This window comes from Enhydra lutris, unplaced genomic scaffold (genome assembly GCF_002288905.1).
Source record: "Enhydra lutris kenyoni isolate GAN:26980312 unplaced genomic scaffold, ASM228890v2 scaffoldscaffold44, whole genome shotgun sequence".
NCBI lineage: Eukaryota > Metazoa > Chordata > Mammalia > Carnivora > Mustelidae > Enhydra > Enhydra lutris.
The window spans coordinates 8,264,121-8,289,378 of record NW_019154128.1 but is presented as its reverse complement, the minus strand read 5'-3'; the positions used below and the strand labels follow the sequence as shown (position 1 = coordinate 8,289,378).

The following is a 25,258-nucleotide window of genomic DNA, read 5'->3' as shown; positions in this document are numbered from 1 at the left end:
AATAAAAGGAACTGAACTGTCAAATGTGTAGCATGAACAGAAGGTCAACTTTCCTCTTTGACTCTACATTTTGGGGAAAGGCACAATCTTCTGAGGACCCTGCTTGTGCTCTAGTCCTGATTGGGTTCTGTGCTGCTGACTCCACTTCCCATTCTGGTCAGACAGATGTCCTATCCAGTAGGATTAACACTAGGAGACGAGATGGAGTCTGGAGTGAGAGCATCAACTATATATACATCATCTCCATTATTAAGAGATAGAAACCACACATTTGGTAGGATATCCTACTGGGCAGTAGGTAAAAAACAGTAACAAAAACATTTGTTGCACCGCAGAATTATTTGTTGCATCATTACTGTAGGTCATTTGTTTCCTAAAAGATCATTTAAGGATTGTTCAACTAACTCCTAAAAGGGAGGTGGAAGGAGTTGGAATCTCTTTCAAAGCAGGAAAGGAAGGGAGGTGACTCAGGTTAAAAGCACATAACTTTATCTTTTAGTAGGTATTAGGACCATGCTTTAAGGGCAGGGCAAAACCTACTTGCCTGAAGAAAAACAAAGCAAAAAAAAAAAAAAATTTTTTTTTTTCCTTTTGGAAAAGGAGGGACTTTAAAACCATAATGTGCCAAATGCCTCCTCCTCTTTGAGAAGCCCTCCAAGTCAGAAGCAAGCCTAAGAATAACGGCTTTCTTAGGATGCTCAAAGTTCCTTGCAGCTGATTATTTTTCAGGAGGAGAATTAGACAAAAATAATACAAGTGGGAAATAAAGAGAATGACCTACTTTACAAGGGGGGAAAAAAGAGCTCTGTGTGAGCGTTTTGATCTAATTGACGGTGTGGGGTTGCATGCCCAAATAAGGCGCTGTTGGTCTGGTCTGCGCGGGAGAGGGCCTATCTTGAACTTGCGCAAGGGCTCTGGAACTGAGTGGGCAGCGAACCCCAGCACAGTGGCCCTACTGGTGTTCAGAGGAAGTGCCCTAGGAGATTCATTCTGGCCACAAAGCCGAATGTGATGGAAAAAGACTGGCCGGGGCGCCTTCCTTTCCAGGGCTACTTGCTGGAATGTGCGAGGGACGAAGAGACATCTGAGAAAGGCTGCTGGGTGCATAGCACGGTGCCAGGGGCTGTACTTAGGTGATGTTAGGGAAAAGGTGACCTCCCGGGGGTAGGGGACCTGTCCCCTCCTTTGGGCTTCTCCCCAGGCGCCTCCACGCGGTAGAGGGAGGTCGGTGAGCCCAGGGGAACCTGGTCACTGTTGCGGGACACAGGATTTCCCCTTTTCACCCGCCGCTATCTCGGAGCCCCGCAGAGTATCAAACCAGGGCTCCTGGCTCCCGGGGACTATTTCTGTGCATCTGTCTTGGTTTGGTGTTTGCTGCGGGAGCCTTGGTGAAAGCCTCCCTGTTTGCTCGCGCGCGCGCCGCTCCAGCTTCTCCTTTTCTTGGATTCTCGCCTGTCTCCTCCCACAGAGGGAAAAAAAAAAAAAAAAAAAAAAAGGTCACGTATGTTTGGAAAAATATGTAGGTCAGTGGAACATTTCCTGCACTGGTGCAAAAGGAGAGGAGGGCAGCAGGGGAGGGGAGGGAGAGGCAGACCAGAGCTCGGAGGGCGCGCTCCTGGCTTCAGCCCCCCACCCCACATGCTTCTGCCTGGGTGTGTATGTGCGGTGGTGGGGGGTCAAATAGCCAGTTCCTTTCCATCCTTGACCCATTTTCCGTACGGACTATGTTCGCCTTGGAAGCAACACCGATTATTCCTCCCCGGCAGGCGCTGCGGTCCTCCCCGGAACAGCGCTCTCCAGCTTTCTCCCCCAACCCCAGTGTCCCAACTGCCCCCTCCCTCCCCGTCCGGCCGCCACCGCTCATTGAGAAATCACGATGGTCCTAGCGCAGAGACTCGCCCAGAGCCTGGCCTCTGGCTCCGCGCTCAGACCCGCCCCGCTAGAACGGCGTGGAGGGGACGAGAGTCCTGCGCTCGTCCCCCTCTCCCCCCAACGCACGGGACAGCGGGGGTGGCAGAGGGCACGGCGAGGGTGTCTGCACAAAGCAGGGGAGGAAGATTCCTTGCCACCCCCGGCGACAACTTTCACCGGACTTCAGCTGGCAGCCCCGTGTCCGCCTACCTCCCCTCTCAGCCAGTTTACCTCTAAGCACACACACCCCCACCCCGCGCCCAGTCCCGACCCCGCGCCCCAGGCCGGACTCTGCCGCGCGTCCCTGGCAGCCCAGCAGAGGCGGCGGCGGCCTCGGGCGCGCGGGTATCTGCGCCGCCCAGAGGAACTGGGGGTCCGGGGGGTCTCAGGATGCGAGTCCCCGGCTGGGCTGGGGCCAAGGCCCGGCGCGCGACCAGAAGAGACCCGGCAGCGGGAGCGGAGGGAAGGAGGAGGAGGCGAGGGAGGAGGAGGAGGAGGCAGGAGGTGGGAGGAGGGAGGAGGGAGGGGGGAGGAGGAAGAGACCGCGGCTCTCCCCGCCGGCTCTGCGTGCGGAAGAGTTTGCCGCGCGAGCAGCCGGCCTGCCGCAGGAGCCGAGGGACCCGCGCGGCGGCGGCCGGGAAGGAGCAGCCGCGTAGCTCAGAGATCCGCAGCCGCGGTGGCGGCGGCGGCGGCGGCGGCGGCGGCAGCGAGAGCAGCGCCTCCCGCCGCCGCCCGGGAGGAGCTCGCCGCGCCCGCTCGCCGCCTCGGCTCCCAGCGGCGGCGGCGGCGGCGGGAGGCGCGTCTCCCCGGCCCAGTCAGCGCCCGGCCCAGCGGGGTCGTCCCGGCCAGTTACGAGGTAAGGGGCCGAGCCCGGGGATGCGGGGGGCCCGGGGTGGGAGTCCGTGCGCGCTGGGTCGCGGGACTCGGTCACCTGCTAGCCGGCGCTGTGGACGCGCGGGGCCGGAAGGGGCGTTCAGGCACGGGGCTGCGCGGTGCGGGGGTCAGGGGCGCAGGATGGTGTGGCCTCACGCCCACCCCGGGTCCCGGCGCCCGGGACGCCGCGTCTTGCGGGACTGCAGCGGTTGCAGGGTCGGTGTGCTCCGTGTGCGTCTCGCCGTAGGAAGCGGAGAATGAGGCACCCCGAACCTCAGGATTTGGGGGAGATCAGAGGGTACCGTCGGGTGGATAGAGGCCGTGTCCAGGTAGCAGCCTGGAGGGTTGCCCTGTAGCCTCTCTGAGCCCCACCGCTCTCCTTCGCGAAGAGTGGGGAACCGGGGAGCCCTAGGGAGTGCGGCGTGCGCGCCCCGGGCCCGCGATCTCTCCCGGTCCCTAGGTCGGATTTGGTTCCGGGCCCGACTGGGTACCCAGTCTGCCACCTGAACGTTCAGAGAGCGCATAGCCTGGCTCTTCGCTTCGCCTTGCCACCGCTCCCCAGGTTGGATGCCTGCGTGTTGTTTTGATAGGAGGTGTGCCCCCTCCCCGGGCGGAGGAGGGAGGCGCACCTTTGACCTTTCTATAGAGCTGCGCAGGGTCGTTTACCAGGGGGTAGGAACAGGTGCCAGGTGGCTAAATTAAAAACTAACCCCGCTCCTCTGCCTGCCACTCCTTAACTGCTCAAGGTAAGAAAGTTTGTTTTCAGCTCTGTGATTCATAAATAATTAGTAACCAGTTTTGTAGATTAAGCAAGATGGAAACCTTAAAAATACACACGCACTTCCAGAAAGTCTAAAAACTACCACGGTTGTATCCGGGAAGCTTTAGTTCAGAAAGTTAAAAGACCCGGGATTCAACAGGTGTTCAGGAGGGGGCCCGAGAGGGGAAAACCCCACCTGTTTGTCGTTAGTACCTGCTGCTTTATTATCCTGCCCCAAATTCATTAAATTGGCTGGACTGTTTCTTTACAGAGAAAATATTTGAGTAGTTATTAACTCAATTAGCAGAAACGAACTGGTCATGTGTGATCATTTAGAACCCAAACCTTCTTTTCCTTAATAGGAGGGTTTTCCCTGTTTGGACTTTCCAGATAATTAGCTGGAAAGCTGTTCCTGGCAAGGTGTAGCTCTGTCCACACCTCTATCTAACACTGACTTAGTACCTGACTAGTGAATTGACCAGCTAATTATGGCTTGTATTAAAGCAGAGCTGCCCTTCTTAGGTGGGAAGTGACAGTTTGAAATTCAAAGGCAACTACTAGGTCTTTCTGTCACAAAGATTTCCTTAAAGGGAAAGTCTGGGAAAAAATAACCCATAAGATGGGGGCCTCCGGGTGGCTCAGTCGCTTAAGCGTCTGCCTTCAGCTCAGGTCATGATCTCAGGGTCCTGGGATTGAGCCCCGTGTTGGGCTCCCTGCTCAGCAGGGGGTCTGCTTCTTCCTCTCCCTCCCCTTGCTCCTTCTGTCTCTTCTTTCTCTCTCAAAATCTTTTTTTAAATTCCCAAAATAAATAACCCCCCAATAAATATCATGTTTAAAGGTATTATTCTGACTGGGACCACTATTTTTGGGCAAAAGCGAAAAATAATACATTTTTAAAATCTCTGTTTCATTGTGCAGCTAAACCAGGACCTGTAGAAGTATTGGCATTTCTCAGCAGTCTTCTTAAACATTTAGTTAGAAATAAAGTGTGCAACATAAAGACATTCAATACTTGTCTTCCATCTCCCAGAGAGATGGGGATTGTGGCGTAGAAGAATTGTAAATGTGCTGCTTTTAGCCATTTTCTTCTGGGAAATCGATGTCTCTATTTATTTGCTGATCTGTCCCACTGTGCGTGACCATAGAATTGGCTTTATTCTTACTATTCCCCCAAATGACTCCTGGGGAGGTGAGAGAAGGGACTTCATTCTGAAGGAAATATGTTATTAATAAAACGTTACCCCCTAAAGAGTTAAATGTGCCAAGAAAAGAACCAAGTGAGGCTTTACTAATTAGTACGATGAAAAAAAAATTCCCTGATATGATGAGACTGTTCAGATGATGACTAAAGAATTCATCTTTATGTGGAAAATAATGATTGCTTTTAAGCACGTTCGGTCTTTTAAGAGTTTGGGTCCTTTTTACTGTTTCTGGGTGTTTAATAATGAAAATGGTTTAAAAAAAAAAGAGAGACCCACATCATATGATGTCCGTCATTATTAAGTTAAATTTATCTTATTTTTTGAACCATCTCTCTTAAGTCTTGGTGATTTTTATAGCTGGCTCTTCATCCTGCCCCTTGATTTCTGGTTACAAATTCAAAATTAGTGATTTGTTCAGATTAAAATAATACTGCATGCATATACTTTTTATATAATCATCTGAATATGTTACATTTTTTAAAGTCTTGCTTTTGACCCTTAAGAACCCAAAGGGCTAAGTTCTTTTTCCTAATTTTTCAAACAAGTAGGTATCTTGTTCTTCACATGAAAAAGTCAGTTTTTCCATTGTGATCGGGACACTGATTGTCCCATGCTGATCCCATGTAAGCGGTGACATTTCTTTCCCATGAGAGGTCAAATTACAAGGTGTTGAAAATAGCCCAGTGACTCAGTATTCTTGGCTGCTTTACGCCAATGGTTTAATTGGCTGCATCATAGAAGCATCTAATTGAGTTTCACATTTAAATAGTGGAAATGATACTTGATGCATTATTTGCTTACACAAATGTTTAATTAGCATGTTCCTGATGTTCATTCTATTTGTAGCAAAGATGGGAGGTCAGGGACTGCCACATTCATATTCCCCACCACGTCTCATCCCTATGAGGCCTTGTTCGTAATAGATGCTCAATAAAGAGGTGTAGGAAATGAGCTGAATTGTTGATGAGAGTTATCTAAAGGTTAGAAATTTGTGAATGCTAATGGAGTACTTAACTATGAGTAACTCAAGTTTAAATCTGATGATTAATAGTACCATGGAACACTAAATAAGCACTTATTAAATGTGGACCTTTGTTAAAAAGAATTTCTAAATGCAGTCATTAGCTAAGGCACTACTGGCCTGCTGAATTCTTTGACATTGGGGACGACTTGGCATTGTAAGTGAAGTGTCCTCTCTTAGGTAAAGTTCCCTCAAAGATTATCTGAACTTCTGTGGGTCATAAAACAATGTGTTTTCCATCTGATGATGCAGAATAGAAAGGAAAGAGCTTCACTTCTACACTGGTGGGAGAAAAACAGTGTGTTAAAGCAGGTGGAAGGTGCCAAATGTCATGTCGCAAACTTCACAGTGCATGTGATTTCCTGGGGATCTTGTTAAACGTACATGCTGGCTCAGCACTTCTGGGTTGGGACCCAAGATTCTGCATTTCTCACAAGCTACCATGTGCTCCTGATGATGTGAAACACCAGCAAAGTTCTGGAACACACTTTAATCCAATTCAGCCTATGTTTACTGAGCGCCTACTGTGTAGTAGGCCCAGGTGGTAGAAAAATAAAGAACATGGGTCCTCTCTGCCTCCAAAGAGCTGATGAGATAATAAAGAAAGAAAGATTCTTTCTAGACTGAAAATGAGGTGCTGGACCAGAGAAGGGCCCAGGAAAGGAGGTTTTCTGGTAGGGCTTCCACATTGCTGACCTTGACTTCTAATGAGTCATCTTTGAATGGAAAGCTTTGTGATCTGGCAGAAAATAAAATGCAGATCTTGAAATCAGTTAGACCTGAGGTAGCTATAGGTACACTGCTCAGCTACTGTGTGACTTGGAGCAACTTTTTTAACCTCTCTGAGCCTCAGTGTCCTGGTCAGAAAAATAGTGGGAATATTGCTTCCCTGTCACATTGGAAGGATTACCAGTAAAGGACACATGCTAGGCATAACAAAAGTGATTGTATTCTTGTCCATGAGGAAGAGGGGGCTGGTAGGCAAGAGGAAGAAGAGATTCCTAAAATATTCTCCACGTAGCTCACCAATTAGAGATTCAATTTTTTTAACCAACAAACCCAGCATGAGCAGTAGAGAACCAGGCTAGGGCTGGAGGGTGGGCAGCTATGGAAGTTCATCAGGTACAAAATGGAATTTTCCAGAGCATGCACATCTCCACTCTTCTCCTGCAGAGCCCTGGCTTCTGGTTAGCTGTGGTGATACCCTTCTAGCAGTAAATTTACCTGAGGTTGTGTTGATCAAGACCAACTGGTGGGGGGCGGTGGCACTAGATGGCTCGGTTGGTTAAGTGTCGTTCTTCCACTTGGATCATGATCCCAGGGTCCTGCGATCGATCCCCACATCAGGCTCCCTACTCAGCCAGGCTCCCTGTTCAGCTCTTCCTCTCCCTCTGGGCCCTGCCCCCCCCCCCCAATCCCTGCTTGTGTTCATTTTCTATCTCAAAAAAATTAAAAAAAAAAAAAAAAGACCAACTGGTGTTCCTGCAGTCAGTCACTCCTTCAAAATATGGTTCAGAGGAAAGGGCAATTACCTTTTCTCTTTGAGGGGCATTGGCTGGCAAGGCACTTTTAAGGAAGGATTAAGCGACCAGCCAATCCTTTTCAGTTTGATGAGTTACCTGAAATTAGTGCAGGGTGTGTCAGAATTCATCAGGCAGACTTTTTATACTTTATGCTCTGAGCTGATTGTTTCCTCTTGACTTCTGGGAAAGATGGATGTTCTAAGGCAGTGGTCTCTGTCATCCTGATCTTAGGAGGGATAATCTGGGAATCTGCATGACCCTCAAAATATTTCAGCTTTGCTCTACTTCCGTGTGTGTGTATATATGCACACAAACACACACACATGTATATACACATACATATATACATATATATGTGTACATGCTAGATATAGATATTAGATATGTAGAGATATGAAATACACACACACACACACACACACACACACACACACACACATATTAGAGTTCCATTTATTATTTGCAAAGGAGATTTTACTGCTATCATTCCCACTCCATGCCTCCCTGCCTAAAATAAATCTTGAAAACCAAAGTTGTAAGGGAAGGCCAAGGGCTGTTTGATATGTGGGGGAAGGAAAAGTAGAGGAAAGATTGGAGCCAAGGCAGGCAGTCTTTGGGAAGTGGAGGGGTAACAAGGGAGGGAAAGAGGGCAACAAGCATGAGAGCACCCAGAATGGAGGTCAGAGCAGTGGCAGGGCCAGAGGGCAGGAAGTGGGGGAGGCAGGGACCCAACTTTGTGGACCGCTGCCTTGTGGAAGGCGGGGGGAGGATTTTGTTCCTGGGTCTTTGAGAGTCATCCAGACATCTTGACCCAAGCCCATCTAAAGAAAGGCAAATGACAGAGCTGAGCAGCCTCATTCTTCCCTCTCCCAAACCAAAAAATGGCACTGCACAATTTCACAAAGGATATTTGGACCCCTACAAAGAATAGGAGAACATCTTTTAAATTATTATATTTCTGTTATAAAAGTATATGTAATTTTTTGGAAAACAGAAAAAAGTGAAGATCACCTGCAGTCTCAAGGTGAATTTCCTTTTGGTCTTAGATCAATGCACTCACTGTTTTTATTTTTAATGTTAGATTTTTTAAAAATATAATAGAATCTCAGGGTACCTGGCTGGCTGTCAGTAAACCAACTGACTTCTGCTCAGGTCATGATCTCGGGGTCCTGGGATCCCACTGAGCCCCAAGTTGGCTCAGCTCAGCAGGGATTCTGTTTCTCCCTTTCGCTCTGGCCCTCCGCGCCCGCCCCCCCCAACCCATGCTCCCCTTCTCAAAGAAAATAAATAAATAAATAAATAAATAAATAAATAAATAAAAATATTTAAATATAGGTAATCTCGTAAAAGTTTCAAATAATCTAGGACCACCTCTAGTAAAAAGCTCCCCTTCACAGTCTGTGCCCTACAAGAGTTGTTCCCCTTTTTGTGCCTGGCAGAAACCTTGTTCGTTTGGCTGCAGTATCTACCATGCTCCCCCACATGTCTCAGGGGTAAATCCTGATTGGCCAAGGCTACCCCGGGGCCTGCTGTCCTTGCCAGTGATTGGCTCAGCCTGAGCATGTGGACTTCATCTTGGCCAATAAAGCATGAGGGTGGGTCACTGGGACGCTTCCCTGGTCCTTCCAATGAGATGAGAAGGGGAAGCAGCGCTTTTCTTCTTCTGGCCACACAGCATCTGTAAGTGGGGCAGCCCTCAGCCACCAGAGCAGGCTAGCCCAGGTCCCAGCTGGCCTGCCAGAGAATGCGAAGGTGAAGAATTGGCCTCCATAGTGCCCTTGATCTTCCGAATTAGCCCGCAGAGAGTCTCTGCTTTGGGATGTTTGAGAGATCCTGAATCCTCCCCGGCCACTGATAGCAGGTCAGGTTAGCTTTGTGTTCACTGTAGCCAAAAGCATCCTAACCGACACACCCCATAGCTCTCCAGGCTTCTCAGGAGATGAACCATCGGGGTGTAGTCCACTAGTCATTTTCCCGCGCATTTACATATATACCCATATATGTACGTTTTCTTTTTAAACTAACAAAATTTATACCATGCATTTTTACATAGCGACTTTTTTCAGGGTTATTTCTTGTAGCTACTTCATTCTTTTTAAAGACTATGTAGTCATACTCGGAAGTATAATTTATTTAACCCACTTTAAACATCTATTGTGCTGTTTCCAGTTCTATTATAATCTATGTTGTCTTAGCTTCTTTATCTGTATATCATCGGGTACAGTCCAGATTCTTCTAAGTCAGAGATTACTAGGAGGGGATTCCTGAGTAAAGGGGCACATCTGTTGGATGGCTAGATGCTGCGAAATGGATGACTCTGACCACTGTGTCCGGGCACCTTCCCACCCACCCACCCACCCATGTCCGAACCAGCACCATGCCTTACCAGTCTCCTGAATCTCTTTTATGCATTTTCACATGCCCGGTGTCACACCATTTATAGTTTTCTGTTCTGGTTGTTCTCCTTAATCTGAACATAGGCATTTCCCCATGTCATTAAATATTCTAGGTAAACATAGTTTTAATGGCTGCATGGTAGTTCATGATAATCATTTTTGGAGTGTTCCAGTGGTTTGTAAAGACACAAGAGAGAATATTTGAAGTTGAGAATATTGGAAAACTAAGCAGACATCATCAACCTTGCAATTATCTCAAAAGAGTCCTGAAAATGGTATTAGGAGACATACCCCTTCAGTGATCTGTTTGTAAGAAAACTCTGAGGACATGGCCTTCCACACTCTTCTCATCCAGTCACACAGCAGGCTCCCCCAACCATTTCTAAGAAGCTTTACTCTTTCTGGGACTTGTAGGGTTTACAGTATTCTCTATATATTCTCTGAATATACGGGAGTCACTTAAATACTTTGTGAGGGGTGCTTGGGTGGCAAAGCTGGTTAAGCATCCAACTCTTGGTTTCAGCTCAGGCTGTGATCTCAGGGTGGTGAGATCGAGCCCTGCATCAGGCTCTGGGCTCAGCAGGGAGTCCTCCTAAGAATCTCTTTCCCTCTGCCACTCCAGCTCATGCTCTCTTTCTCTCTCTAAAATAAATAAATCTTTAGGGGCACCTGGGTGGCTCAGTCAGTTAAGCCACTGCCTTCAGCTCAGGTCATGATCCCAGAGTCCTAGGATCGAGTCCTGTATCGGGCTCCCTGCTCAGTGGGGAGCCTGCTTCTCCCTCCCCTTCTGGCTTGTGCGCTCGCTTGCTCTCTCTCTCTCTCTCTCTCTCTCTCTGTCTCAAATAAATAAACAAAATCTTTTAAAGAATTTTTTTTATTTACTTATTTGACAGAGATCACAAGTAGGCAGAGAGGCAGGCAGAGAGAGAGAGAGAGGAGGAAGCAGGCTCCCTGCTGGGCAGAGAACCCAATGTGGGGCTGGATCCCAGGTCCCTGAGATCATGACCTGAGCTGAAGGCAGAGGCTTTAAACCACTGAGCCACCCAGGCGCCCCAACAAAATCTTTTAAAAAATAAATAATATGATTTAAAAAAAAAATACTTTGTGCATTGCCTGACACATAGCTGACATGTGAGTTTGTTGTAGTCTTTGCAATTCAGAGAAGGAAATCTAATGTTTCCAGGAAGTTCCTGGGAATGGGATAATTCCATTTCCAGTCTGGGGCCTGATCTTTGGTCCTCTCTGTGGGCCTACAGTCCTCTTGGGGTAGTTTCACTAGAAGCCCATTGCAGTGAAATTCAGAGTTGTTGTTAGTGCTTAGAAAAGTCCAGTATTTTTTTTCCGGTCCAGAACTAGATAACCGATTTTCTGCTGTTCCGTTTTGTAAGGTTAAGGGATGTTTGGAAGATCCTGAATCCTTACTGGCCACTGATAGCAGGTCAAGTTAGCTTTACTATCAGGCAGCATGATAGGAGTACACATCGCAGGGTGTGTGCTAGGCCTGCCTGCTGACACAGTGGGGGCAGGGGGAGCTGGCGAAGTGGTTCTGAGGAGGCGGGTGGGGATGGGAGGTTGCCCCATCAACACTTTCCTCTGTGCCGTCTATGAAAGACATGTCCTGCAGTCACTGCATAAGATGCCTGCTCTTCTGAAGACCACGATCTAATGAAACTGAGGAAAACTTTAAAACCCCAGGTTTGGGGTGGGGTGGGGTGGGGTGGGGTGTGTGTGTGTGTGTGTGTGTGTGTGTGTGTTTGGAGTGGGGGCAGGCGTTTCACGAGGAATGTTACCCAGAAAGTTCGCTGGGTAGCTCTGGCCTCTCAGTTCATCTTAGGAGCCAAAACAGAGATGGCTGTTGAGCTCACCAAGGCTTTCATGGTCAGGGAGAGTTTTATTTTTATGGCTTCTCCTCCCTTTCCCTTCACAGCAATTGTCGGAGAGATGCAGGCACAACAGAGTTGCATGGTGGTTTTGAAGAGGCTTTATGATCTCTTAAGTTAGGGAACTTGATTTTGTTTCTAATCATATGTAGCCCTTGGCTGATAATCATCTCTTGGATTTATGGCTCAGGACAAACTGATTTCATTGGAGGTAAGTAAGTTCCTTGTTTCAGAGCTGTTTCCGGGACTTTCCCACAATGCTTCCGCTCCTGGCCTCTGTCTCTATCCTGAGTGGTTAGGTGGCCTTGTTCCACCTGGTCCTGAGATCATGGGAGCACTTGTCACACTTGCCACTTGTCACAGAAACATTTCTGGAATTGATGGCTCACGGCCACCCACCAGGTTTACCAACCAAAGGAGCTGGAACTGGGTGTTGGCAGGTGGGGTGCAAGGGAGATACAGCTCATAGAAAACCCTTGGACTTCTTTACTTTTGTCTGATCAGGAAAGCCACCAGTTTTGGAGATTATATCTAGGGAAGCACAGAACCCCTCGATTTAGAGTTGTTACTCAGCCTTGATGAAAGCAGCCCCCTCCCCTGTATTATTATACATCCTGTTCTTCCCCTTTCTTTGCTGTCATTCACCACCACCCCCGCCAAGCAACCCGGCTCTTAGCTCCTGGCACCCTGCGTCCCTTGCCTGCTCTCGAGGGAGCCACAGGGGCTGGCCTGGCAGGGGCCCCAGCTGCCACTCTGTCGGTCCACACTTGCTTGGACACAGCCACCAGAATCACTGCTCCTGTCCATGTGTATGTGTGTTATTCTCACAGCCAGGCTGGGCTCGGGCCGGGGCTATGAGCTCCACCCACCCCTTGCCCCCTGCCCAGTACCCCTGGCACCTCCTGTGGGGCTGGCGCCCAGGTGTGTGTACAGATACACACCATACCTGTTCCGGGCTGCCCCACGACAGATGGGACCCACTCAACAGTGTCTAAGGAAATAGGATGGTGCCCCGCTCCCTCCACAGGACCTCAGAGCATCTTGGGTCTGCCTCCCCACTTGGGGACAGCTCCTCCGGGACCCTGGCCCGTGAGTTCTCTAAAAACCTGATCCAGACACTCACCTGGGAGGTTTTCTGGCTGTTTCTGTCCTAACAGTTGTTTGCTCCTCCTCAGCCAGGGCCCCGCTGCAGGGGCCACACACTCTGGGGGCGCCATTCATTCCCCAGTGTCCCAGCGTGCCTCCAAAACAGTCGTGCTGAGCGGCCGGGGATGGGGTGGGGCTGGCTCCCATTTGTGCCACATGCATATGGACTCTTGCTCTCTGGGGCATGTGGAGTGATGCGGCAGGAGGAATCTGTGGCCCTTCCAACTGTCCAGTGGGTTTCTTCTCTCTTTTATCTCCCAGTGAGTGGGCTAGTGGCAGTCTCTAAGCCTACAACAGGACTGTTGTAGCTAACCTGTTGCAGAGACCTGCGCTGGCCCCTTGCGGGCAAAGACCCAGGAGAGAGTGGCGGTGCCTAATGAAGGAGACACTGTGCTTCAATTTTTATTTCTTTTAATTTTTTTAAAAGATTTTGTTTATTTATTTGAGATAGAGAGTGTGTGTATGAGAAAGAGCACAAGCAGGAGAGGGACAAGGAGAAGCCAACTGTCTGATGAGCAGGGTACCCTGAGATCATGCTTAATTTTTAATCTTAAGGTTTAAAAAAATTTTTAATTTTAATTTTAATTTAAAAAAATTTTTTTAAAGATTTTATTTATTTATTTAACAGAGATCACAAGTAGGCAGAGAGGCAAGCAAAGAGAGAGAGAGAGAGAGAGGAAGGGAAGCAGGCACCCTGCTGAGCAGAGAGCCCAATGTGGGGCTTGATTCCAGGACCCTGGGATCATGACCTGAGCCGAAGGCAGAGGCTTTAACCCACTGAGCCACCCAGGCGCCCCAATTTTAAAAATTTTAAATTTTAATTAAAAAAATTTTTAATTTAAAATTTTAAAAGAAGAACAGTTCCTTTTGTGTTCCGGTATCTGTGAGGTTGTGCCATGTTTGCGGGAGCTAGCTGTTCCGTGTGGCCCACGGTTTAACCCGTCTGTGTGAAGTCTCCTGTTTCCGTCTTGCTGTGTGTCCAAGTACGTAGCTCTGTGAAGCTGCAGAGTCTCATTCCTGTCTGTGCTACTGTTTGTGCATTAGGATGAACTTACTTGAGGCTCTGTTTGTGTTTTCTAGCAGCTTGTGTTTGACAGCTCTCGTATATATTGTTTATACGAGCTACCTATAAAAACACTCAGCCTTTTCCTCAGCAGCGGCAGCGTTGACCCATGACCTGACCTTAAAGCACAGTGTGTGAGTGGCCATCCCCATAGGGGCGGGCAGCATCTTAAATGGCTTGATGAAGACAGCTTGTGGCCTGGAGCAGGAAGCCTTGGCTCCCTGCCATGGTCACCATGGCCAAGTGACCTTGGCAAGTCACAGACACCCCAAAACTGAGTCTCTTCATCTGCCAAAGGGAGGTGTTAATACTAAACAGTGAAAAACAAGGGGAGAGAATGTCCATTACAGCGAAAAGTAGTGGTGCTATTTTTATCACTCGCTGCTGGGACTAGCTCTTCCCTCAGACTCCCCACACACCACCATTTCCACCAATAAAGGCCAGCCTCAAGGTGATTTCTTTTTGAATGAAGTGCTTGCTTTTTTTCCAACAAGGTACATGCTAGCAATTAAAGACACAATATATCCCAGTGTTCTCTTGAAAGCTAACGTCATGGGAAAAAGTGAAATACTCAGACTGTAGAAGCCAAACACTTACGATGTCTTGGCAGATGCTGGGGGGTTGCACACTTTGCTTTCAAAAGCTTTTGCCATTTTTGAGAACAAAGTAGCCTGATAACCTTTTGTATCTGAAAATTCAGTCTAAATCAAATAGACCTCGCGTATTCCTGTGGATTCTGATGTGCAGGGCCTCCCACCACGATAAGTGTGACATGTGCTATTTCTTATGACCTCTTGTTTTTTCTAACGAGGGTTGGCCTGTAGAATTAGGGCTCAGCTCTTGCCACCCTGGAAGGATCCTGTTACTTTCCTCCTATGTCACAGTCCCCTAAGGAACAAGAAACAGCTGTCTTTCCGTGGAGACAGGAGTTTACTCTTTGGATTGGACGCACACACACACACAGTCACACTCACACACCCTGATTCTGGCTAATAAGTTGCTTTTGCAATAGAAGGAAAGGATCTACAATGGACTGTGTTTGTGTCCCCCTAAAATTCCCTGATCCCAACGTGATGGTATTAAGAGATGGGGCCTTTGGGAGGTGATTAGGTCATGAGGGTGGAGTCCTCATGGGTAGGAGTAGTGTCCTTAGGAGAGGAGGACAAAGAGCTAGCGAGCCCTGTTTCTGTCATGTGAAGACACAAGAAAAGGCCCCCATCTGCAACGAGGAAGAAGACCCTCACTGCGACCGATGGTGCTGGCACCCTGTTCTCTGACTTCCCGCCTCTGGAACCATGAAAAATAAATGTCTGTTGTTCAAGTCACTCGGTCTGTGGTAACTTATTACAGTAGCAGAACAGAGGAAGACAGGACTTCAGTGTTCATCCAGAACAGCTTGGCTCATGTTTTCCAGATGAACATGAGAGGCTCTGAAAGCCAAGCGGCCTCTCCCTGCTCCCAGAACTCGCAACTCCTGTAGTCAGGCGGGCCTGCTGACCCATTCCAGAAGGTTCAGGGCTTCCCTTTTCTCTGCTGAGACCAGAGCATGCTGCCTCTGAGATTGGAATCCAGCCCCACAGCAAGAATGAGGCTCCCCCTGGCCTTAGCCAGAGTACTCAGCGCCCAGAAATCCTGGGAGGGAACACTGCAGTCCAAACAGCCAGCTCCCCCCACCCCACCATTGTCTTATCTCACTCCGGGTTCAGCAAGGCTGCTCTCTGACAGGAGTACAATAAGATAAGGAAACCAGCGTGCTGGGGCAGCCGGGAACAGGGAGAAACAAGCACAAGGCTGGACACAGATTGTCCACTTTCACTTCTGGAACTCACTCATTCTTGTAGGCACTGACATCCGACTTCCTTCCAGATAAACAGAGTAAAAGCACAGCACTCCCTCGTAAATGTGATGCAGAAGGAAATGCCTGTGTATTTGAATAACTTCGAACAGTGCTTCTCATGCATGGGGTGGGGGCAGGGTCCACAGTGGGACGTTCTCCCTGCAATCCCCTAGTTTTGTCACTACCACTCCGGGGGCATCTCGTTGTCATTTTTCCCTAATAAATTAGGCAGCATGAACTATCATTAGGTCTAGGGGTCAAGGCGGGGCTGCACTCACCTGGTCATGGTCACGCCCATGAGCTCTTTTGCTTCCACCACAATCTCTCGAGGGAGCACTAGTCGATTCCCATTTTATGTACAAGATACCAGGGCTCAGAGATATTAAGTGACGTGCCCAGGGAACATTCAGAGCAAGAACTTGAATGTAGCCCTTTAAAGAAGGACCAAAAATAGAACAGCCCGTTTTTGTTTACTTTTTCTGAAACTCTCTTTCTAAGAGGATAGGACGTGTACGATGCAAAGCGAGCATCTTGAACAGGACTGCCGTAGGTTACGCGGCTGTCTCAAGCAGGAGATTACTGTGTGGTGGCTGGGTTCGGGCTGGGGTAGAAAGCAACTCCGATTTGGTGTCCATGTTCAGCCCGGCCCTCGGGAAGTGCAGGCTGGGTGTCAAAGGCCGTAAGGGAGGAAAGCTGGCAGGAAAATCCTTGTCAGGCAAAATCATTGTGCTGTTCCTTGCCATCTCTTAGTAGCTAACCTGCTTTTCAAAATTATTTCTTTGGCTGTAATAAGAACTGTTAAATCAGGACACTCCTTACATCTCATTTTCTCTGGAGGCAGGTCTATCTTTCTTCAGCAGAGAGCAACAGAGAAGTCAGCACGAAAAGTTGGGGGCCACCATAGCACCCCATTTGTGAGACACCATTTCAGCTGAGTGTCATCAGCCTGAGGGCTTAGAAAACCAGCAGCTGACTGGTTTATGGAGAAGCCTCTCAGAAGTTATCACCTGAATGCGTTTTCCCACCTTCATCCCCTGCCCACGCAAGTGCGAACCTCGGCGCTCAGTGTTCATTAAGGAAAAATCCATGCAGGCAAGATATTGAGAGTTTTGAATAACGGGGTCTGACTCCTGGGGAGATGTCTGCCCACCCCCTTCCCTCCACTAGCTTTGGACCGCTGTGGGCCAAGGCGCTGGGCTTGTCTTGGGGGTGAAGCCCTGAGGAGCCCTGTTAGATCACTTATTTTTGTCTGTCTCCCTGCACCCAACACTGATGGAAGCGGAAGCAGAACCCCAAATGACCATCAGTAAGGGAATTCGGTCTGTCCTGTGATTGGCATACACAGGCGCGTGGACACAGAACCCCTTGGCTCGGGTTTGTGCCACACCCACACCGAAGAGGCAGGAGGATTAGCCATCCAGCACCTTCTCAGAATGAGTGTGTTACACTGACCCAGTGAATCTTTTTCCTTTTTTCTCTCCAGAATCCTTGAATAACATCTATCTTAATTATTCTGGGCTGTATCTTGCTTCACAGAGTTCTAAACTGAAGAAACTGATTTGGGACGGTTTTCCAGCTATAGCTTACAGTTGCACCCTGGGCGATGATAAGGGGGGATAGAGGGGTTGCGATCCCTTGTTTTCATGGCCGACCGTGTATTAATATGAGCAGAAATTAACTGTGATTCAAGGGCCACTTGAATTCTGATTGTGCAGGTAGGCTAGCCCACGTGAATTCCCTTCGTCATCCATTCCCCACACGCAGAATCAGCATCTTGGTTTCAATGTCTCCCTGGTTCTTCAGTGTTGCACTTCATTCCTAGCATGAAGGCGCATCCTCGGGCCACAGGAGCAGGGCCTGGGAGAGGGGTCTGCAGGGCTTGGGAGGTATGGTGCCCCCCAGCTTTCTCAGATAGGGAAAAGTGTGTTTGGAAATAGGGAAGAAGTTTGGAAAGATGAGGCGAGGTCTATAAATTTGAAATGTGGTCCTCCTCTTAGTTCTCGGGCAGACTTTTCAGGATCCAGAATTAAAAACAACAGCGCCTTTGAGCACTGGTGGTGGCCCTTGTATGGCTGATTCTAGTAAATTCTGATGCAGACACCGGAGTCATTCAGCTTGTCCCCACCCTTCCAGGGCTTAGTAGTGTTCTAGGGCAAACCTCATATCCCAAGACTTTTTCCGACCAATGTAGAAGGCTGAATTCCCTTGAATTCAGAGAGAGGAAATAATTGATTCTGATAACTCGGGCCCATGGTGGATCTCTTTTATATTCTCTCTCAAAGCTAGGCTATAAAATGCCATATTTACCCCAATGTCCTATTCTCTTTATTATACCTAACTACAGATTACCTTTCTTCAGATAAACAGTTTACATTTTGCTTTTGCAGTTTCCTCTTTCAGTTAACTATCAAGAAACTTCTGGGAACTATTTGGGGTTAGCTTCCAATCTGATTGAAGACAGACACTATCATCCTGGGCTTTGATTCTTATGACCGAGTCTCCCCAGGATGTGTCCTCTAGGAGAGAGTCGAGGCTGTGGAGCTGGAAGAGACTCAGTCGGGCCACCAGGGCCATCATTTTACAGAAGAGGAAACTGAGGCTGGGGCCTGGCAGTGGCAGAGCTGGGCCCAGAAACAGGTCTTAAGCCTCCGGGTATGAGGTTATCACACACCCTTCCCTGTGCCTCCCCTTATATTTCAATGTAGGTGCTGGTCATTTTACAAACAGGAGCAGGATTGTAGTTGTGAATTAAAAGACAGATACTGTGGGGCGCCTGGGTGGCTCAGTTGGTTAAAGCCTCTGCCTTCGGCTCAGGTCATGATCCCAGGGTCCTGGGATCGAGCCCCACATCAGGCTCCCTGCTCAGCAGTGAGCCTGCTTCCCCCTCTCACTCTCTGCCTGCCTCTCTGCCTACTTGTGAGCTCTGTCAAATAAATAAATAAAATCTTAAAAAAAAAAAAAAAAAGACAAATACTGAGTATTGAATTCTCCAGATCGCCACCCTTGGCTTAGCTTATTTTTAGATTTCCATAAGGTATAACAATAAACATTTAAAATCTGCTTTTCATGGTTGTAGGCACTGATTTCACTTCTTTTCCTTAAAGATGAATTTCCATAGTCACTGGATTGAGATGGAGAGACCAGTGGCACCAGGACCAGGAGACCCCTGGTTGAGCCCCTTTAAGCCACAGGGAAGTACTTCATTTCTCTGTGTCCTCTGAGAAATTGAGAATATAAGCCCGCCTTCCAAAGGCATTTGTGTGATGATCAAGTGAGATCATTGAGGGTGAACATATTCTGAAAATCGTTAGTGCCTGAGAAGTGTAAGGGGACAAGTGACAAATGACAGTCTCATTCCATTTTAATTAAAAAAAATGGGTAGGGGCGCCTGGGTGGCTCAGTGGGTTAAGCCTCTGCGTTCGGCTCAGGTCATGATCTCAGGGTGCTGGGATCGAGTCCCACATCGGGCTGTCTGCTCAGCAGGGAGCCCACTTCCCCTCCTCTCTCTCTGCCTGCCTCTCTGCCTACTTGTGATCTCTGTCTGTCAAATAAATAAAATTAAAAAAAAAATTGGGTAAATGAAAGGACCGATCTATCTGTCAAAACATAAGAACACAATGCTTACACAGGGGTTCAGAGTTAGGCTCCTGCTGTATTCCTTCCCAGCTGTACCACTCAGGAAAGCTGCTGAAACCTGTAACCTCCCCATCCTCCCATCAGCTAGGGGTCTAGTAGTGGCTGCTTCATGCTGTTGGTCTGAGGATTCACTGGCATAGTCTGTGCAAAGCCCCTAAGATTGTGCCTCGTACTCAGTAAACAAGTGGTGCCTACTGCTTGTCGCTGTTAAGTTTTCTTCAGTGAACATTTATGTTCATGCCAATTATACCTAAGAAAATTGTGGAGAAGGAGTTAAAAGAGAAAGAAGCAAACATATCCCTGGGTGGGTGGGATCTTGCTATAGGGCTGTATAGGAGAATGACCAGGACCAGTGGCTGGCTGCTTTGTCCATTGACTAAGGGTTGGAACATTCCATAACCAGACCGATCCTGCAGAAACACACATACACACACATAATTAAACCCCAGGTGCCGGGAGACTGGAGTGCTATCTCCCTAGGTATTTACCTCCCAAAGGGACAAAGCCCAGACCTTAGAGAACTCTCTAGGTCATAAAAGCCCAGACACGTGGGACTCTCTGACTCCTGGGGCGATTTTACATTCAGAAGGTCAAGGTAGGAACCCAGGGTCCTTTCTATCTCATCTCCAAGGAGCAAAAGTGTCTCTTCCTCCTTTCTGGACACGCAGAGAGAGAGGCAGCTACTTTTCCCCTGTGCATAAGCAGAGAACATCCTTTGTCTTCCATCCCTCATCTCTGGGGTTCAGCCAGCACGCACGTAGAGTGTCTCCATAGGCTCTCGTCACCTTGCCTGAGGTCTAGGGGTGGGCACCGATGCTGCAGTGTCCCTGGCTGTTGGTCTGAGTGTGAGTGTCCCTACAGAGCCGTCTCATGTTTCTGCAACATCCATATACATGAAGTACATAACTGTGCCAGCGGGCAGCATCTCAGACCCTGGATGGTTTGACAAACAGGCCACATATCTGGACACAACACTGTGCCCAGAGAAACCTATGTCCCGTCTCTGAGACATGTTTAAGGACAGCACAGCCCACAGGGGACATCGGCAGGACCAGGAAGCTGAAGGCAGCCTCTTCCAGTGTCCCTTCTTTAAGCAAAGACACCCCCCCCCCCCCCCGCTCACTGGTACATGAATAAGCTGCCTTTTTTACAAATTGTAGCTGGATCCTTTTACAGAAGAGTACAGTCCTAATGAAAGGACTCTGTCCCAAGCTATTCCTGGAAGAAGTAGAGAATGCTGGAGTCTCCTGGCGTTTCCGCTTCTGATCAGCCTCATCTGGGAATTTAATCCATTTTCTGATCAAAGTCCAAAGTCTCTGTTTTGTTCGAGCTTTAATCGTTGGCTGTAAAGACTCCTTGCTATTGCACGCACACACATTAAAATCGGGTTACAGCCAAACAGTGATTTGGTTCTGAGGCCTGGGGCATTGGGTAGGAAAAACACATTAGATAAATAGGCAATCATACCTTCATTACAGGAAGAGACTCCCATATTTCAGGTACCAGTTAACAATGTTTTCAGCATGTTGGGAATATTTTATTCTACACGCTGAATTTTCTATAGGCTAAAGGCTATGTGTGAATGGTTGAAATGGCCCCAACCCGTGTTTTCTCTCATTTATTTTTAACATTTAGTGACGCAAAAGAAGAAAAATGATTTAAATTCAGATGCTTTCCAAACTCCAGTATGAACTTTCACTTCTTTGTGATTAGAAAAAAAAAAGTTTCCATTTCTTTAAGGAAGCAGATAATATATTTGTGAGGCCGGCTGAAGAATCCCTTTATAAAGGAAAGTGAATGAGACTTGGGAAGGACTTACATATCAGGAAGCCCGCTCAGGACTTCCTTTACCTTACCCATCAGTGAATTGTTCGGATGGGTTGAAAGATGGGAATTGCTGTGTGACATCCCATACCAGACCGAAGCAATTCCAGCCCCACTGTGTGCTGGGATGCCACTGAGGGACAGATTCTAAGCCCCCTGGAGGGGCTCGGGGGCCTTTGGCTCAGGATGTTTAGAGGCTCGGGGGCTCAGATCAGCCAGCATTTTGATGACTCTCCTTAACCATGTATTTCATACTCAGAGCATCAGTTTTCAGAGAGTTAGAAGAAATAAGGATACATAAACTCTACTGAAAAGTTCGCCTTTCTTTCTCCTGGCAACACAGAGGAACCTGTGATTATGAAATGAATTCGTATAATTCCCCATTAACTTTACAGGTGTCGAAGATGTAGGGTAGAAGGCTGACATGCGTAGGTCCCAGGGTGCATTTTGAAACAAATCCTTCATAATGCATTGCCTTTCCAATGAGCTGTTAGGTTGATGAGTGTAGGGGGTAGTTTCTGGTCGTTTTCATTCTGGATCAGGGAGTAGTCACTAGTGATGCTGTCCAGGAAAGTCATGTATACGAACTGAAAGTAAGAAGAATGTCTTGTGGTTGTACATATTGGTCTCGTGTAGGTCTAACATTTTCCCCAGAGCAGTGGTTGACCCTTTCATCTAAATGAATTTTCCTCCGGCTACTCTGGCTCAGGAAGGAGATAGACAGGCAAGGATGAGGAAGGCATGAGCAACACAGGACTGTGGAAATACACGAGAGCCAACCAGACGAGATCCAGCAAACGCTGTTTCTGCAGAGCTGACTAGAACAAGGGCGTCGGCCACCCTCTCTTGCATTTTAGCAGAGACTCAAGGGCAGGCAGAGGACAGGGGTAAATCTAGAGTGGAGGCAGGGAAGGCCCCCCGTGTGCCCTGATGGGGGGCTGTAGGCGTGGGGAAGCTGGAGGTGGGCTCCAGAAGGTGATCCATTAAGGGTCTGGTAGTTCTATAGGTAGCAGTGGGGGATGTTGGAAATCAGGGAAGTTACTCATTTTTACTCAAGTCTTGGCCATTTGGGGCTGATCATTACAGAGGCTATTGGTTGGCATTTTGGATTATGGCTAGTGGAGGTGGCCAGTTTCCTGCAGGCATGACGTGGAGGTGCAGGCTGGCTTCCCGGGCTGGGGACTGGAGATAGCACTGGGTTTCCTGGCCAGGTTGCTGCAGGGTCGGGGGTCAGAGTTCTGTTTCTACATATGGTCTGGCCATTGTTTGTTTGTATACTTAAGATCTCAGGACCAACATGGTGCTGGCTGAGAATAAACAACTGACCGGCACCGGTTAGCCTGGGAGCTCCTCAGGCTGTGTAGCTCCCGGGCAGATAGTGGGCACTGAGGGTGGTCCAGTGTTCACCAGCAGGGCCCTCCCTGCAACCGTCCGTTATCAGCTGCACACTTGGTCATGAGGCACATGGACACCAAAGTGTTTGCGTGCAGAGAGCTCCCGACTCTCGGACTTCACGTTAGTGAACCACTGGTCTGAGGGGCATACTGTTTTATTGGGCAGCAAAGCCCCATCCTGGTGTTTAATAGTGACTGGCTGTCTTCATCATCCGAGGACTCCCTACAGTGGAAGATTCTCGTCTGTCTTGCTTCACGCCTGCTCTCGGCCTTGACATGGCAGAGGTTTTCTGGCCAGGAATGAAGTCTTCCCAATCGCTCTGATAATGTCCTTCTTTAGTCATTTTCTTGACACCTATTAGAAGTTCAATGTCATGGCCTCCCTGTCCTGGGCACTGTGTCCGGCCTGAGGCTAATGGAGGCCAAGGGCAAATGGCTTGGCAGTGTTTGTACCAGCCCTGGTGCCCGTCGCTGTGGTCCCGACAGCCCCCCGGGGTGTTCTTCTGAAGGCGGTCCCCCTGACCCCCAGTTTATTGTTTGTGTGTTTATTGTGTGTTTAACATCATTGGTAGTCAAAGGGGACATTAGAATCCTTCTTTTCTAGAATTCAAGAATAAAGTTTTCAGAGTTTAAAACATTAAGTTTTACACAAAATGTGTCTAAAGTATCTAAGTTTATAAATAAACTCTAAAAATATTATGTAGGGTTTTGAAAGACATCTGCAAGTTTTGAAGACGGGATGGTTTTAAACAGGCATTTCTTCTCTTGCCTTTGTATGTGTTTGTACTTTTAAATTAAATGACATCCTCTGAGTGTAGGAGTTAAGTCAAAGCTGTCAAGATTTTTTTTTCCATCCTAATAACAACCCTTGTGCCATTGACTACCAAGAATAACAATGAGCCTTTTTTTAAGCTAAAAAAGTATTTATTTTCGTCTCTGAAAGAACAATTATTCATGTCCTTAAGTTATTTAAGGTATTTTTATGAATTCTATGAATACGTCATTTTGAAGTTCAACCACACAAAATAAAAATGCCTTATTCATAGGCCCTCCGCCTGAAATATTTGGGTCGGTGGGTCTTGGCCTTTCAATAATAATTGCTAACACTTAGGAAGAACTTTGATGTGCCTTCTGCTGTTGGAAATGCAGTGACTATATTAACCTTTCTGCTCTGCTCTTTATCCTCACTTTATAGCTTGCAAACTGAGACTCAGAGAGGTTCAGTCCCTTGCTCAAGGTCACATAGCCATAATTTGGACCTGGGCCATCAGACCATTGACCCTGGGAGGGCCCACTTGCATGCTGTTGAAGCATCTCCCTGGTTTCTTCCTAAAACATAAGCTTGGACAGAAGAAAAAACATTTACTATATGTTTATATCTCAGAACCCTTTGTACTTTTGGAGTATAAGACATAATGATGGTCATTAGGCTCTTCCCTTGAACTTGGCCCGAGCTGCTGCTAATGTGCTACCCATAGGCAAATTTAAGAAAGACAGGAAGAATGATGTGAAATTAAAAAAAGAAAGAAAGAAAGAAAGAAAGAAAGAAAGAAAGAAAGAAAGAAAGAAAGGAAAAACAAGGAGGAGGTTGGTGGTAGAAGTATTTTATGATTATCTTCTGATCTCTGTTGTTGTTGTTGTTGATCTTTTGATAAAATTGGTTTTAGCAGACTTTTTTTTTGTTTACTGCAATGAAATATTTAACACCCCACTGTCTACTGAACTGTCCACTGAAAGATGGCTACAATGGCCAGGTTCATGTTGTATATATTTTACTGATCAATTAATAGGAAGAAAAAAATGTTCAAATCCAAGGAGCTGATGAGTAACTCCTCAGCAAGGTATGATGCCCTCAGGAGGCATGGGTTGCTTTGGCTGAAACATAGTGAGACTTTCCCGAACACGTTCACATTCTGCATTCATCTCACAAGGAATCAGAAGGCCTCAGCAGGATATGAAGACCTTCAGAAAGAAGCCAAGAATAGTGTAGAAGTGCCTCCTTTTCGGGCAAGAAGTGGCTGATGTAGTGACTTCATGGACCACTTTGGTTCCTGCTGTGTTTGGGGAGTGATACCCGCAGATAAAAATGCTGTGAAGATGGGCCCTCCTGTGTCGGAGAGGAGAAAACAAAGGATTGATGAAGAAGGGGAGTCCCTGGCACATCTTTTTAAGTTTGATGGATCTAGTCTCTTACAGAAGTGAATGTCTTTGAGGACTTTCTCTGGCAAGGGGGAAGCACAAGCCCAGGGAGAAGACTGCACAGGACTGACGGCTCGGATGCCTGACTGGGCCCAGGAGGATTCAGCCTCAGCCAGGTTCATGTTTTTAGGAGGATTGTTATGGATTTTGTGAGAGTCCTGATTACAAAGTCCTGTGCGTTCTTGATGGTTTGCTCTATCCCTATTTTTTTTTTATAAGCCTTGTTTTTTTAAGGATGCAATTTTTGAGGATTTTATAATGTTCTAGAAGAAATGTCTGCATCATACTTGGGAGGGTAATGTCCTGAGAAGTTCTTATAGGAACAGGGACAGGTCAAGATCTGGATCAGAACTTGAGTTTTTGCCACTCTGGGCTCCAAGGGAAGTCACAAAGGATCTCAAGAAGGAAGAGATGGACAGTCAAAAGAGAATTCGCAGAGCCTCAGATACCCTACATAGTGTGGCATAGAGCTAAGCCAGGTCACCGTGAAACAGTCACCTCTGGGCCTAGAGCATACACTGTTTCTCTGAAGCATCCTGTTGAATGACAGGAATATACACATGCCATCTCAGGTGGGAAAGTGATCTTTTGCT

General features: G+C 47.7%; 1 protein-coding gene across 1 annotated transcript in view; it reads left to right on the top strand.

Moving 5' to 3' along the window:
• The first annotated feature begins 2,724 nt into the window (after positions 1–2,724).
• The window catches only part of LOC111155908 (neuronal PAS domain protein 2), a 152,207-nt gene continuing 129,673 nt past the window's right edge, over positions 2,725–25,258 (top strand). The window contains exon 1 of the mRNA XM_022516372.1: positions 2,725–2,767. The gene's annotated coding sequence lies outside the window, so the exon portion shown is untranslated. The remainder of the gene's footprint in view (positions 2,768–25,258) is intronic.